Raw genomic sequence first — 15,276 nt, 5'->3', positions numbered from 1 at the left:
AACGCGACGGCCACTTGGAGCTGGCAAAACGTTTCATCCAATCGCTCCCGACAGCCTTGATTGATATACACGGTCAGACAGCCAGAGAAATTAAAAACCGGCGTGGCTTTTCACGAGCACCGGATTTTTACCCCTTTTCTCCCTCTTAGAGCAATATAACACCGATTGTAAATTTTTTATTCAGACGAGTCAAGACACCCGATTGAAGACTATCGATAAACTCTCTATACGCAATAATATTTTTAATAACGCGTAATCAGATTTACAATCCAGTCCCATGAAATTACCGCAATAGCGTCGAATCAAAATTCACCAAAGTGTAACCACAGGATCCCTAAATCCAAGCTGGAAGCGGCATTACCAAATTCATCAGGACAGCGAGTATACCTCGGCACAGAGAGTTCCGTGCCGTCCCGCTGAGTAGATAGGTACAAGCGAAGGAAGAGCCAAGGGTTCGGCCTTCTCGTGTGCCAATAAATCAGCCACGCGTCGCCGAAGAGGTTAAGGATAGTCTCTTCTAGCGGAGCGTAGCCGGGGAGACGTCTGCGAAAGGTCGAATATACGGAATGCCAGGGGGTCGGGGGTTGCGCGCCGCCTCCGGCTCGGAAAACACACGCAGGCTTATCCTGCGCCGTTACCGAAGGGTTGCTCGCGGAAAGTAGGCCCCCTCGTGGAATTTATCGCGCCACGTCGTCGGCCAAGTTATATGTGCAACTCCTCGCGACGGGGAGTCCGCCTTCGTTCGAGGATGTAGCACCCTCGTGTCCGTCGCCACCCTTATATCCTCTGCGAGCCGCTTTTCGGGGTCCAAGGCGACCGTCGTGATTCCTCGGCATCTTGAAATGTCTAGAACGCCTCCAGTGCGTTCATTTCGGAAGGAAACTCGAGATCCTGATCGGTTTAGGCTTCTAAGCTTTATTAGTTCGACTTAGAAGGATTCCACCTTGAAGAATAAATATTTAAGTGTCGTCTAAGGCGCAGAGTCAGGTAGGACACGAAGAAGGACTTGGAGGGCAATTGCTTGGGTTGGACAGGAGTTGCGCGCCTCCACACGAGGGGCAATCGTCCTAATTGCCGGCTGGACCTGGTTGAATGCGGAGTTAATCATTTCCGACATGCACGCGCTTGCTTCAGCTATTCGCCACGCCGAGGACCGACGGAAATTTCCAGGAGAAATTCTGCTAGCTTGCAGGAGTAATTTCTGTGACTGTCTCTCTCTCTGTGTGTCTTTACTCGGAAAATGCTAAGAATTTTCTAATTTAATTTCCTCCAACACGCGCACCTCGCACTTTAATTACCGTATCAGATTTTTCCCAAGTCTTTAATTCGATACCCTTGTGGCAATCAAAAATTGAGGGAATAATTGCGAGGACAGTTCGCGTGGCACGCGATCCAAGGAAGAAATTTCGAAATAAACCGTGAGCGAATCGCGTGCCTCTCGATAATGCAAGAAGGCGTGGAAACGCTGTTTAAACCCTCGCCTCGACCCCACAGTGCCGTCTAATTACCCGTTTAAGATAAGATTTTCATCAAACCTTTAGCGGACAGCGTGATTAACGGCGAGCTTAAACGACCCGTTTGTCGCGCGGATGGAATTGCCTTCACGGTTTCAGGGGGCCAGGAATTTGCTTCGAAAATCCTTAGACCAACTGGTGTTACAATCATCGGACGAATAATCATTATCGAAGAGAACTGTGCAACAGTGTATCTATGATGCGTTTCATTCGTGTTTCACGCTGCAACCTCGAAGAAATTTAATTTAACAAGAAGATTAGGGTTTAATTCACGATGAAATTTCGCTTCGAAGATTAATTACGCGTACAAGAATCCGGAGGCTTTCGGAAAGGGGATCGACTAGAATCTAAGAAGGAAAAACTCATCCCTCGCGTGTTCTCAGCTCGAATCCCTCGGTCAGGAGAACGGCAATAAATCCAAATTCAAGATTATTAATAATGCACGCCGACGAATTGTCCGTGGCCCGGTTTCCTCGCGTAAACCAGTTATTGCTCCCCGCCCGTTTATTTCCTACGGGATCCGGGAGTAGGGCTGAGAAACAAATCCGCGGCGTACCGTAGGGTTGTTACCTCCTGTCTGTCAAAAATCGCGAACCAACCCTGACGGCTGAATAAATAAATGAACGGCAACTTCGCTCCCCGCTGGGAATCGTTCAAGGTATTTTCGCGGCGTTCTCCCTTTTCGTATTCGCGAAACATTTTTTCAGGGGAAAAGAAATGAAAGTTGAACACGAAGATCGCTGAGTGATAGGATATTAAATTGACGAAACAAATATTGTAACCCCTAATGAGACACCATTTCGAGTGGAAATTCTGTAGCGTTTTCCAACCATTTGGAAATATTTAGCTATAATTGCCTGTATCTGACGCGTCTATGGTGTAAAATTAGCCAAAGGTATCCTCCTCGATGTGTCCGACACAGGAGAGTCTGAACATGGACAGGGGATTACGCAAGCCATAGGGAATCAGTGTCCTGTAACAGCAGCGGTGGTCGATTAAGCTTCACACGTGTGCATAATTAGCTCTCTTGGTCCACCTGCTGCACGTAATGTCCCTGAAATTTCATGCTTTCATAGAAGATTGCGTACGGAAAATGCCAGGGTCCCGTTTCGACGAGAAAACACGGAATCTGCCTGGGAAATGCATTAAAGTCGTCTGCAACTGGAGTTCATCCTCTTAAAGCCGACCCGGAATTATTTCGCGGACGGTGCTGTCTTAGGAGGGTGGCTTTGCTTCATGAAAATCCACCATGAAAATCCGGTAATGACGCGAAAACGACAGGATTTGTACGAGACCCCTCTCTTTCCCGGAGAACTCGAAACAACCATTCTTGGCTAAGAAGCTTTGCTCGCACTTCGAGTCGATATTTTATTAATCGCACGCTTAGCTCTTGAAAAACGAAGATGGAAAAGATACGAGAAATTTACGATCACTGATCCAAGCTGTTAGATGAACGCGTTTTCTCGATAGAAATGTAAATTCCGGAGGATTTGAAGGGCTGGGTGCTCAGCTGCGCGAGCCACGAAAACTTTTACCAAACGAGGAAACTTAATCTCGACCTGTCTTATCGGAAAACAAGAGAACCCGACAGCGGATACGCTTTAATACTTAATAAGACGTTCAGGTATCTCCGAGTGACTCTGTAAGGGCGGCGCACCCTAATGATGTACGTCACGACCGGTACCCCTTTGCTAATTGAACTCGAATTTTCCCATAATTTTCCCTGACCCTTTTTGCAGCGTGCAATAAAACATTCATTTTCTCAGATGTAACGTATTAAAAGTTCAGCTGGTGTCTGAAAGATGGCGGTACTTTCTATATTCGCAATCAGAGAGACATCCGCGATACCTACATCTATTTCCTAGCGAATTTTCATTTAGCTCTACCTATCCACTAATTTTCTTTTCAACAGTACCAACCGCCCTAGAATTAAGGGAACCCGTAACTCGTTCCCTTTTCTGAAAATTCATTTCACATACCGCTACGTGCATTCTCAATGAAGGTAACACAACGCACGGGTTACATACCCCTGTCTGGCAAAAGAAGGGTGCACCCCTTTTTCACGATCACGAAAGAGAATTCCAACGGAAGGACCAACCCCTTCCCCGTGGCTGTTCCATTATCCAGAGGGAATGTAGGGTAACGAGATTCGCGTTCAGGTGGCCCAGACACAATAATTTCCTCGAGAGATCGGTTCCTGATTGTTGGGCGTGTCCCAGCCTACGGAACGACCCTTTTCCTATCGTGTTCGACCGATACGAAAAAAATACAGAGAGAGAGAAGGAGAGATCGCAATCGGTGTCCGGCTTTTCATCGCTTCCACTCGGCGCGCCGACGGTTCATTTTCCACGTTGAAACGTTTTTATTTGACACGGGAAAACGAAAGGTCTGACACGCGTCACGTTTCCACGGTTCCATCTTGCTGTCGTAAAACGTGGCCCGTCATCGGGAAACGATGTTATCTACCATTTGATAAACGGCCGGGTTCGATCTTGAAAACTTAATCGCCGAGGGAAAATAATTACAGTCTCGCACGCGTTTATTCCACGAGACAAATCGTGAAATTTTCTACTAGAAACGCGAGACGTGGCAGGCGAATTTCCGAAGGTAACGTGCAAGAATGCCCGTGGTACGATGGCATCGCGAATAACGAAGCGATTCTCACCGGGTATTAAATCAACGTGGTGTCACAGCAATTCAATTCACCGGCGTTTAAATGTCAGCGTCGCTTGAGAATTCTATTGTCGCGAACACGCCGTTGAACGCGTATACCTTCTAGAATCCCTGAATTATGCTTATATCCGTCCGTGATTGTTAACGCCGCGCGAGCCAGCCAAGTGTCAGTCGCAATTATCCTTCCACTAACACGGAGAACTACCTAAGTGTTACACTCACTTATTGATGAAACTTTGCCAGCTTGTAGAGCTCGTCGAGCTGAACACGCCTATACCCCGTTTTGTGGGCAGACGGCTAATTGTTTAAAAGATATTAATAATTAAAGTTAGTTACTACTTACATTGAGAAGTATGACAAACTCACACATACAACTCGCAATCTAGAGATCCACGGTTCAAATCCTTGGTTCCCAACATTTTTTTTTTTTTATGATAATTTGTCTCTTTTTGAATAACTATTACATAAAAATTATCATAAAAAAAAAAAAAAAAAAAAAAAATTGGGAACCAAGGATTTGAACCGAGGACCTTCAGATTGCGATTCATGGATCCGCTGCGTGGTTAGACACACGACTCGCAATCTAAAGGTCCACGGTTCAAATCCTTGGTTCCCAAAATATTTTTTTTTTTTTTTTTTTATGATAATTTTTATGTAATAGTTATTCAAAAAGAAACAAATTATCATTAAAGAAAAAAAAGAATATTGGAAACCAAGGATTTGAACCGTGGATCTCTAGATTGCGAGTTGTATGTGTGAATTTGTCATACTTCAGAATGTAAGAAGTAACTAAGTGTAATTGTTAATACAATTACTCGCTGCAATATCTATTCTCGAGCACCCGGTTGGATAAAACGTAAACGTAGTAATTATCGAAATAAATGAAACACTTTCGGGTGCGAATAATATGAAAGAACGGTCGAAAAGCGGTGACGATTCGAATAAAAATCATGCAACGCAGAGGCGGGAATGCGTTTCTTCGCTTTATTACCAGCGTGCCAGAGCGTAGATCGCGCGTCCACCCGCTGCGCTGGTTACAAATATAGCCGGTAGTAGCGATGCGTGTACGCAAAACGGAGCGAAAGATATCTCCATCGGGCTCGCGACGAGGCTAATGCACTCTAATCTAGCCTCTATAGATAGAGAGCCCTCAATGCCATTCACTGCACGTACGCGTGCTGCACACAGCCTGCACACAGAGCGCCGTGTAACCGCAGACCTTCGCCGCAGCAGACGGTATCGGAATTATTTGCTCGGTACACGACGGCTGGCTCTCGGTTGCTTCGCAAAAATTCCGTCTGCTTCCTGTTCGATCCTGAACCCCTTTGAATCGTGACACGCAAATGGGAAACAGGTGACATAGGTATACGCTAAACCTGTCCGCGTCGTGAAAATGCGATTTGATATTTTGAAATTTCAAACTTTACACCTCTTCCCGTAGATATTTTCTAAATGTACATATAAAAGAGAATTAGCAAATGGTTTCTTGGAAAATAGAACGTGAATATTTATCATTGCTTGTCAGTCGCAGGCGAGAGATAGTAGGTGGAGGAGAAAGAGCGCGGCGCAGATGTCGTCTGCGGATTACCATTAAGATACATCTTCCTCGCGTTCTTCCTCGGCTTATTTATTCCCGCTTATGCCGTCCTCCTCAGCGACGAGTGAGTGAGAATTAAATATTCATTCGGACGGGCAAGGACGAGGCTGAACGGAAGCGAGAGACGAACAGAGAGCCAGCGGATAAGGGGAGATTAAGGGAACGAAGGTAGGAAAAAGAAGGGGAGAGAAAAGCGAATCGAGATCACAAGGGTGCGAGAATGAACTGTACGGGGTGGAAAGTGGACGAAGAACGATACAAGACCGAGAGGAGGAAAAGATTTGTCGCACTCGACCGGATTAAACGAAAGGTCTTCCCTGGCTTTTCACCCACGCTGTGGTTTTCTCTCTTAGGTCAAACAATTTCTTATAAAAACGCATTTAAATAGACCGCGAAATTACAAGCGCGAAAGAAACGGTGCGCAATAATTCTTTGCCGCTGGCTAGCCAGTAATTCCATCCCCCGGTGTTCTTTCAACGGGGGCTGCAGATCTTCCGACGCGTTCTTTTCCTCTCTCGTTCCATTCGCGAAATTGAGAAAAATAATGACCCACCGAAAGGACGGGTGGAGCCGTGCGTTTCCTGCAACCTGTGTGCTACGCCCCTGACAGCCGGTGCTCTCGCATTATTGCGCGCATAAAAGCCAATGTCGTACGTTTTCCTACGAAATGGCGCTCCGTCGTCGTTTGTACCTTCTTTATCATCCCCCGTACCACTATCCGCCAGCGTACACCCCCTTCTTACTTCGTGTTTTTGCAGCTGCTTACACCTATGAGCCGACCCTCGTCGCGCTCGTATCTCTTCTCGAGGAGAAGCTAGAAGAAAACGGGAAAGTGGCTCGAGATTCCTCGAAGAAAGTAACATCCAGACGAGCTAAGGACTAATGACAAAAATTTCCATGTAAATCGTTTAAGAACGTTAACATTGATTCGAGTTAAAGATTACGAGAAGACATACATCATACTGTCTTCATCGTGGAAAGAACCACGTGCATCGGGGCTATTCATCACAGGACGCAAAGTCAAAGGAAGAAAAGCCGGTGCGCCGAAGGGGGAGAGCATCGTCCAGGGAACAAGAACGAAGGTACAACAACGAGTTCCGAAGCAATGGCTAGCTAGCCTCTATTAATCGTGTCGGCTCGGCTCGAAAACGTTCGCTGTCCATGATTTACCGCGACCGCGTTGCTTCAGCGAAATTGAAAACAGCCCGGGAAAACGATAATTCAGCCAACTTGGAACGCGACAAGCCGCGAAGAAAATTACCGCCATTATTCCCTCGTTTGCTCGTCGCAACGGATTATTACCGTGCAACACGATTTCGTCGTTATACATCATCCGCGGCCGTGTAACTTTTCAAATCGTATCGACGTGGAACGTAACACCCGTCGTCGTCCTCCTCCTCTCCGCGATCCTACTATCCTGAATTACGAATTCGCGGGAAGCTCGCGAACCGTGACACGTTTGCGAATCGAGCAGCACGCCCGAGGATCTATTATCCTTCGACTAGCTAGGGGAACGATGCGAACAGCCATTATGGTAATACGCTCGAAGGAACCTGCCTGCTGTGTTTCTGCCACGATATTTATGCGTGTCCTCTCTTACGTTGCTAAAGAAGCTTTGAGAACGAGGGGGAACGAGGAAACTCCTATGAGTCAGTCAAAGGGGAACCTCTGCCTCCTGCCGAACGGAGAACGACTCACGGATTGATCTCGCGGAGGAAATCCGGGAATTATGACTCAATATTACGCGGAGTATTCCTTACTTTCTTTATTTTACGACATCCGTCTACTATCCCGCATTCTCGCCCTCGGCTTTATCTACAATGACTCAGTTTCATCGGGCTTTCCCGTTGCCGTGTCAAGCTGCATTTTTCACCGCGGTGCAGCATGTGCACTTAAGAGCGCTATTTAGAACGACTCACGGGGTAAAAGTCGTGCGGCTCAACCTTGTCGGTCGCGTTTCCTCCCCGGGGGAGCCTTCGAAGATCCTTGAGAATATTTTTACGACCGAGTCGTTCTAAAGATAGGCTAGAACCACTCTCCGTTCTTGTTCCCCGTGGGTTGCGGTTCAACGTCGACTTCTCGCGATTCCATCAAGAGGACATCGCGGTTAAAGACTGCTCTCAGATAAGCATCTCCTTTTTATTTTAATCTAACGAATCGAAGTTGAAAGACCAAAGCGATGGAAACACGTCGATGAAGAGGAGCGAACGAGAAAACTAAGCTGGTTTAACCCTTTGAAGAATCATCTTTTTCATACCTAAATATGCATGGTGGGATGTTTTTGATACCACCTCGAAAAATTAAAATTACTTGAAGAGGTTTATATTAAGACTAAGTAAGGTAGAGCTGTTTATATCCCATCCATTAATTAATTAATTAAATGTATTTTTAATTTTGTATCAATTTCATGTAATTTTATTTCTCTACTAATTAAAATAAACCAAATTTTTTACCAAAATAAACCAAGTCTTTTTATTGTCTAAAATTCCGTCCCTCAAAGAGTTAAACCCAACTATCTAAATAACGAGTGTTGTAAGGTAACACGATTTACGTGGCAAAGAAAGAAGTCTCACGATTTTAAGCCGTGCCTTGAAATTGTTCACACTTTACGACGAAGGTACTACGTTGCGGAGGATTGTTTATAACGCTCCTAAATCGAGGACTCGCTTTTGCTAGGAACTGTGCCTCTGAGCCGATACGCTCGTAGATATACGCGACATATAAATATCAGGGACTTAGTATTCCATGACGGTTTTTATCGTTGCCGATATCAACGCGGTCCGCCCGATGTTTAGTCGAAGCTCGATTATCGTGAGAATGATAGCAGCTGAGATTCTACTCTAAATACCTATCGGTAATTTGTATCGAACCTTGTTCCATCGAGATTTAATAAAGAAAGTTGTAGAACAGATTGTATACTTCTGAAGTCTTAGTTTTCCAAGATTTATCGCCGAGTTTCAAAGTTAATCTATCCGGCAAAACTGAGGCTCGATACCGGTGAAACTCACCCCCATCCCCTATTATATTTCTTACACCTTGCACCGTCCATTATTTAAATGACTCCATCGCATAAATTTAAAGTCTGTTACAAAGAAGCAGTTGGGTTGAATGGAAGTCTGTACCGCTTGCCAGTCAGCCGTCGATTTTCCAGAGGCGACCGACGACGCGCAAACTCGAAATTCCTTGAAAATTGTTCCCGACACCCGTTATCGTAACGTAACCGCGCGCGAACCGTCTTGTAGCCCGTCTTTCCTCGCGCTAATGCAATCGCAAACTTTGGTATTAATTAAAACTTGCCGGAAACCGAGCGGAGCTCCGATTGTTCCGCCCGAAACGAGCTAAGAATCTCCGCGAGTGAATCGAGCATTTGAAAGCGTAGAATATTTTTCTGCATTTTTCACGCTACTAGGTTTTCTTCGGTGGCGCCTTCAGCCACATTCCGATATTACCAGCTTTCCCTTGATCAGTGAAACGCGAGACAACTCGAAAATGAACGAGTGAAATCAGCGTTTACAGACGCTTTTTACGGGACATAAATCAATGAAAATCGGTTAGAATCTTTCCTAACGTGTAGATACACAGTTCGATGGATTTTTTTCCCTTCGTACAAGCTTTTTATAAACGTCGCTCGTTTCTCCGACGAATTTCAAGAGCCACGCGATTCGCTTTTATCAAAGGCGTATCGTTTGACGCGGTTTCCTCGAGAGCAAATTGTATCACAAAAAAGAAGCGCAAAGGTGTCGACAAACAGCGTGGGATGATGGGTTAGGTTATTTTTAAGTTGGCGAAAAAGAAGGATGCTGCGCCACTGGCTTTTTTTCGGAAATTCATTCGCTGTAAATTTCGCGCGATTAGAAGTGTCACTGGCCTCGTTAAGTTTCTCTGCAGGGCGCTCGGACACAATTAAAGCTCCTGTTATTTGTAACGTTCGACTGGAATCGATAGTACATGTTCGGAAACGTTCTTGGAATAGGAAATTTTCAAAGCGAAAACTTTTCACTGAGCGCTCTTCAGCATCGCGTATCGATCAGTCGCGTAGGCGACGCTGTTCATGAGTCACTGTTCGCGCGACGTCTCGGCACGCACCGGACTTTTCCTTTTTAAACGCGAAGGAAATTCGCGACAGCCACCGGTTGTCAATTATCCTTCGACTCGCATTTACCATGCAAACGAACAAGCAGGGAGGAGGCGCATCCGCGTTGCAACCCGATGAAAAGCTGAAGACAGAAGGAACACGGAACGACATACCGGAGGGTTGGTACACGCTTACAAAACCACGAACGACGCGATATCTCTCGGTTCTCCCGCAATAGCCGAACGACAGAAAAAGCCATTGTTCTCGCAATAATTGGCCCCAGGTGAGTTATGACGCGGGTAACGTCGTAAACTTTGCGACAACCGACCGCGCGCCTTTAACGATTGTCCGCCTTTATGTATTACACCCTTCGAAATGTCGCTATTGCTCTTCTCTTCAATGCTTCTACGATCCTCTACCCGCGCGACAAAGTGTCTCGGTACCAGCGGCTGAAAATCGTCCTTTATTCTCGGCCAAGAGAAACGAACAGCGTTGTTCGAAGAAACAAGCGGACGAAAATGAACTCGACGTTCGCGTAACTTTGAACCTATTTAAATCGGCTTGAGCTTAGCGTGCGAAACGAAGAAGCACGCTGGTAATCCGCTTTGCGATTACTCGACCGGTATCTGCGGGCGGAAGTGGAGGTGCAATCCTGTACGCAGCTGGCCGATAAAACGACCGCTGGCTGACAAGCATGAAAAAGGTGACGGTCGTTTCCACGCGGAAGCGCGCGACAGAAATTAGTTTCGCTCTACAACTAGTCTTCCGGAGACAGTACTGCAGTTTTCAAATATATCTTGCTTTTTACACAAATATTCTAGGCTAGATAAAGAGGAGCGGGAGTGATACAAAGCTGATGGAGCACAAAGTAGAGCGAGCCTCGTAAACCAGTCGCCGATGGAAGGTGGACAGAAACGCAACATGGTTTTCCGCGAGCCAGCAAGACATTCCATTAGCCGCGAGATCGGGACTGGATAATAAATTGAAACGGGCCTACGTGGCTGTAAAACCGGTACTCATCGCGAGCCTAGTCCTGGTCTCTCGTAGGTGGTTTAATTAAACGCGCAAACAAGCTCGAAATCAATGCCAATCGGCGTTCCAATCGGCGAGAAATTTCTTGTATCTCCTGTTCCTTAACGGTACCGAACGATTACAAGAAATTTTGTTGTAGAAACATTCAGATTTCTTTAATTGTATCGTCCGTACGTTAGTCGTGCAACGAGGTATCTCCTTTCTCTAGACGTTCTCTTTTCTTCGACGATGAGAAGGCATTCTACAAACTAAAGCAGACAGTTTCGAAACGGGCCTATTGAAATTCGCTACGAATCAATTTGAAATTCAATTTTCACAGACGCGGGTGTTCCCGTATGCGGGAGCTAAATTCTTAACATTTCTCTCGGAATCGAGCAAAATTTCCAGTCTAACATCGTTGAAAAATGTTCGATTTTGTAAATTCTGATCAAAGTTCGAGGAGCGAGGCTCGGACTTTGTTGCATTCGGAGCTCGACGATTCGATTGTAAAAGGAAACTCAGCGGATCGAGTTTTTCCCGGCTGGAAGAAGGAGAAGCAAGTAGAAACCAGAAGAACCGGCAGAAAGGTGACATCGGAAATCGATATCGCCGGGCGATATCGTGTCGAGGAAGATAGAAGAGGCGAAGAGAAGCAAAGAGGTGCATGACTAGCAGCTGGCCAGACTGGTCTCGTAGCCGCTTTTCGTTTCTCCTTTTTTCGCGTCGCGTCTTCTTCGGAAGATCCACCGACAAACCAGATCGCGATCTAGTTTGTCGGACGATCTCTCGTTACCCGGTTCGAGATCGCGAAAAATCAGTCGATCAACGATGAAACGAGGCGAAGAAAACGCACCGGCCACGAGGATTCCTTTTCCTCGTTAATTAGTATCGTCGAGCGTTATCGAACACGACCAGTTAATAATTTTCCCAGCGGTGGGTCGGTTTTATCTTTGCTCGCGTTCGCGTATACGCAACACTCGAAAGGAACTCGATGCATCGGTCGGGCAAATAAAACGCAGCGAGGAATGTGGGTCCTTCGGGCAAGCCGCGTGGGCGAGTCGCGACTTTGTAGTCTCAATTTCCTGCTCGATACACATCGGCATAAATAACAATTGCGCGTATCGAATCGACTAACTGTACACAACAGGGAAACGAGCACCCAGTTTCGAGTATCATTTCTCATGCTTTCCAAGAGCTTTCTCTTCGACAAATATACGCCTACCTCGGGAAACAGGCTCGGCAACTATGTTACAACTTTATACATAGTTGCGGTGACGCGAGGGACATCGGTTTTACATTTCATGGTCGAGTAATACGCGTGTTCAACAATTTGTTCGTTGCGTGTTTTATACAATTCCGGCTACTGAATTAGATATTACACTTTGTTGCTTTAATACGTGATCATGTTTCATACTTGAAAGAATTCGATTAGATTACTATAACTTCTTAAATTCCAACCGGCGTGGATATTAATTATGCGTGATAGCGCGTGGAAAACATAAATTGAAAACCAAACGAGTGGTATCTTGAATAATTGCAGTATAGCGTGCCTTGTACCGAGTTTTCAACTCAAACGTATTGATATAAAAGAAAAGGAAGGCAGGGAAGATTAAATCGTTAACAAACTTCATTAATGAAAGTCTGGGCTGAGAGAAAAATGAAACGATGGTAATTTGTGGGAATTATTATTGTAACCTGTCTAACCGCGCGCACGATCGTGTTCGTTGCGAGAAGTAAACGCGTTAAGGGTTGCAGAGGCAGGTCCGGCCAACGAGTGGCTATAACTACTGGCAAATAGAATATCGACTAATTTGCTGCCGGTTACACGGACGATCTACGGTCTCCTTTTGCTGGATCGAACTCGCGAAAGAACTCAGATTTATCTATCTGACAAGTGTGCCGGAGAAGGCTTGGTGTTGGCTGCTAAGTTATGCCCGGACTTAATCGTACATCCACGGAGTTGGATACCAGAGGCTCGCGATTGCGTGACGAAGGAACTCGACACACCGGGGTATAATAAATGCGAGCGCGAACCACGGCGCCTACGATTGTCTTTTTCGTCATCGTACAGGTGCGTTGATATAAAAATAGAAATACCATAGGTGCGATACTTGTACGGGAAGGAAATGAACGAGAATCGAGGAAGATCGAGATCGATGCAACAGGAAATGCATTCTTTATGGAAGCGTTTTCTAAAGCGCTTTTACGAGGCTCGATGGAATCGATCCTCCATCCCTGCTTACTTTTCACAGTAAAATTCAACTCTGTTATACACGATCGTAAACTCGTTAAATTCGCGAATTAACGGGCTGACGTTTATTAGCTGTACGCCTGGCAACTTTTGCAATAACTAAGTTATAATTTTGTTGCTTCGAAGGTTAATATCGAAACCGAATACCCGTGTACCTCTATTATACAAGAACCATTAAGATTTTAGTCATTAACCGAGGAGTTAAGCAAGTAATTACAAGCTACGCCGATGGGAACAACGCCGGGTGCAATGTACGAACCTGTACGTATTGTTCGGCGAAGACTATTCGTATTCTTTCGAGCGATCTCTCCTATCCCGTGTCTTACACGATCGTTCTGTAAACGGTTATTAACGAGTAACAAGAAGGGAACCAGCAAGAAACAAGAAGCAAGAAATGAAAGAGAAGAGAGAAGAGGACGCGGTTTGATGTGGCACTCCCTGTCTGTCGACCCACGCCAGCTATCTTGCGGCCTGTCACACGATATTATTATGTGCACATGGCCATGTATCACGGACTACCTGACAGATCGGGCTCGTATCTATACGAGGCGGCTCTCTCGGGCTAGGTGTGGTTACTCGGTACTCGCGGGTGCTCGCTCGTGTGCGTCTGCCAGTCGCGTACGTTGAAATAAACGAGCCTCGTTCACGTTCTCTCTCTCTCTTTCTTTCCAACCGCCACCCTCCCGCTCACCTGACCGACCTGTCTCTCTCTTTCTCCTTCACTCCCCGTTTCCACCTCCGACTGCACGTCCAAGTAACTTTTAAGGTCACAGACCTCGAACACTCGGCGTGTTCCTCCTGTACGAGCGAAACGAGGGCGAGACCTCGACAGAGAGTCCCGAGAAAATCGCCTCCTCCTCTTTCTTCTCGAACGCGGATCGCTGTATCTCGAATTACAGACACTGTTACCGATCCTCGGAGGCCATCGACGCGATGTCCCCCTTTCCAAAGATACTCCGTGGCCCTCGGAAATGTACTTGTTCGCGGTACGCAAGAAGAAATTCGGAGAAATCATCGCCCGGTTGATGAGATTTCTTAAGATTTCGAGGTGGTTTTACGGTGATCCTGCGGGACCGAATGAGAACTCGACGAGGGATTTAGGGAATAGGCTGAAACTAGGTTGGCAAAGAGAATGGAAAAACGTGTAGACGGATAGCAGTCGATATTCAGGGAGAGGTTAACGACCCACTGACGAGGGTCGTGGACTGATTAGTCACGTAGCCGGCGCCCACGTTGACTAGAAACGAGATACGCGACGGAGCGTTGAAGAGTTGCCAGAGAACAAAGTAGCCTTTTCGAATTGTAAATTTTCCTATCGTTGTGTGTGCAACATTTCACACACCACGATCTTTTGTTACGTACGAAGGTCCCTCGTGTCTCGTACCTTAATTGAAGATTGATTACAGGTGCGTGCAACTGCAGGCCAGCTTTGGAGACGATGACGTAAGTATAATTGCATAAAACCTAGGCCAAAGTTGGACCGTAGCTGCGCACGATCGTCGGGTAATCATCGTATCTCGCGTCCCGACATGACTCTCGTAAATCATTGCTCGATTAAGAAGAAGAGATCGGTCCCGTAACACCCACGCTTCCAACACGACACACGGGGGCGCGGCTCTGAGTTTGCTGTCTCTGCACAAAATATTGCAACTGCTTCTTACCCCTTTTTAAATGGGTGACGAAGGTAGAAGGGTTGCTGGAGAAATTTTATCCCAAAAGAAAAAAAGTTGACGGTAATAGATTACGTGAAGAAAATAAAAATTCTGTTCGAATCTAACGCGAAGATTTACAGGACACCGGCGTGTGTGTTCCTAAGGATAAGAACATGGCAGAACGGACGAAGAGAAAGAGCGAATTACGTCCATAGCCCACAAAGAACATTCAGAGTCGTAATATGGTACAAGGACGACAACCACCCCTCGGGACTCGACCGGACCATCGTTCATCCAGCCTTTCCATCCTCTTTCCTTCGTTCCTTTTTCCCAACTCTTCTTTCGTCTTCGGCCTCACATATTGCACAACCAATAACCGGTCTCTCCGACGGTGATTCGCAGCATCTCGTAACTCGTACGCGTGAGAGAGATTCGTGGCTCGAATCGAAAACAGGCAGGGAACGATTCGAAGATCGAACAAAAACATTCCTACACGACCCGTT

The 15,276-nt window shown here is 46.2% G+C and overlaps 1 protein-coding gene across 2 annotated transcripts in view; it reads right to left on the bottom strand.

Moving 5' to 3' along the window:
• Nucleotides 1–15,276, bottom strand: part of LOC117604025 (headcase protein) — a 120,508-nt gene that overhangs the window by 26,858 nt on the left and 78,374 nt on the right. The window lies entirely within an intron of this gene.

The sequence above is a fragment of the Osmia lignaria genome, chromosome 11 (genome assembly GCF_051020975.1).
Source record: "Osmia lignaria lignaria isolate PbOS001 chromosome 11, iyOsmLign1, whole genome shotgun sequence".
Lineage (NCBI taxonomy): Eukaryota > Metazoa > Arthropoda > Insecta > Hymenoptera > Megachilidae > Osmia > Osmia lignaria.
This window is presented reverse-complemented; position numbering and strand designations above follow the sequence as displayed.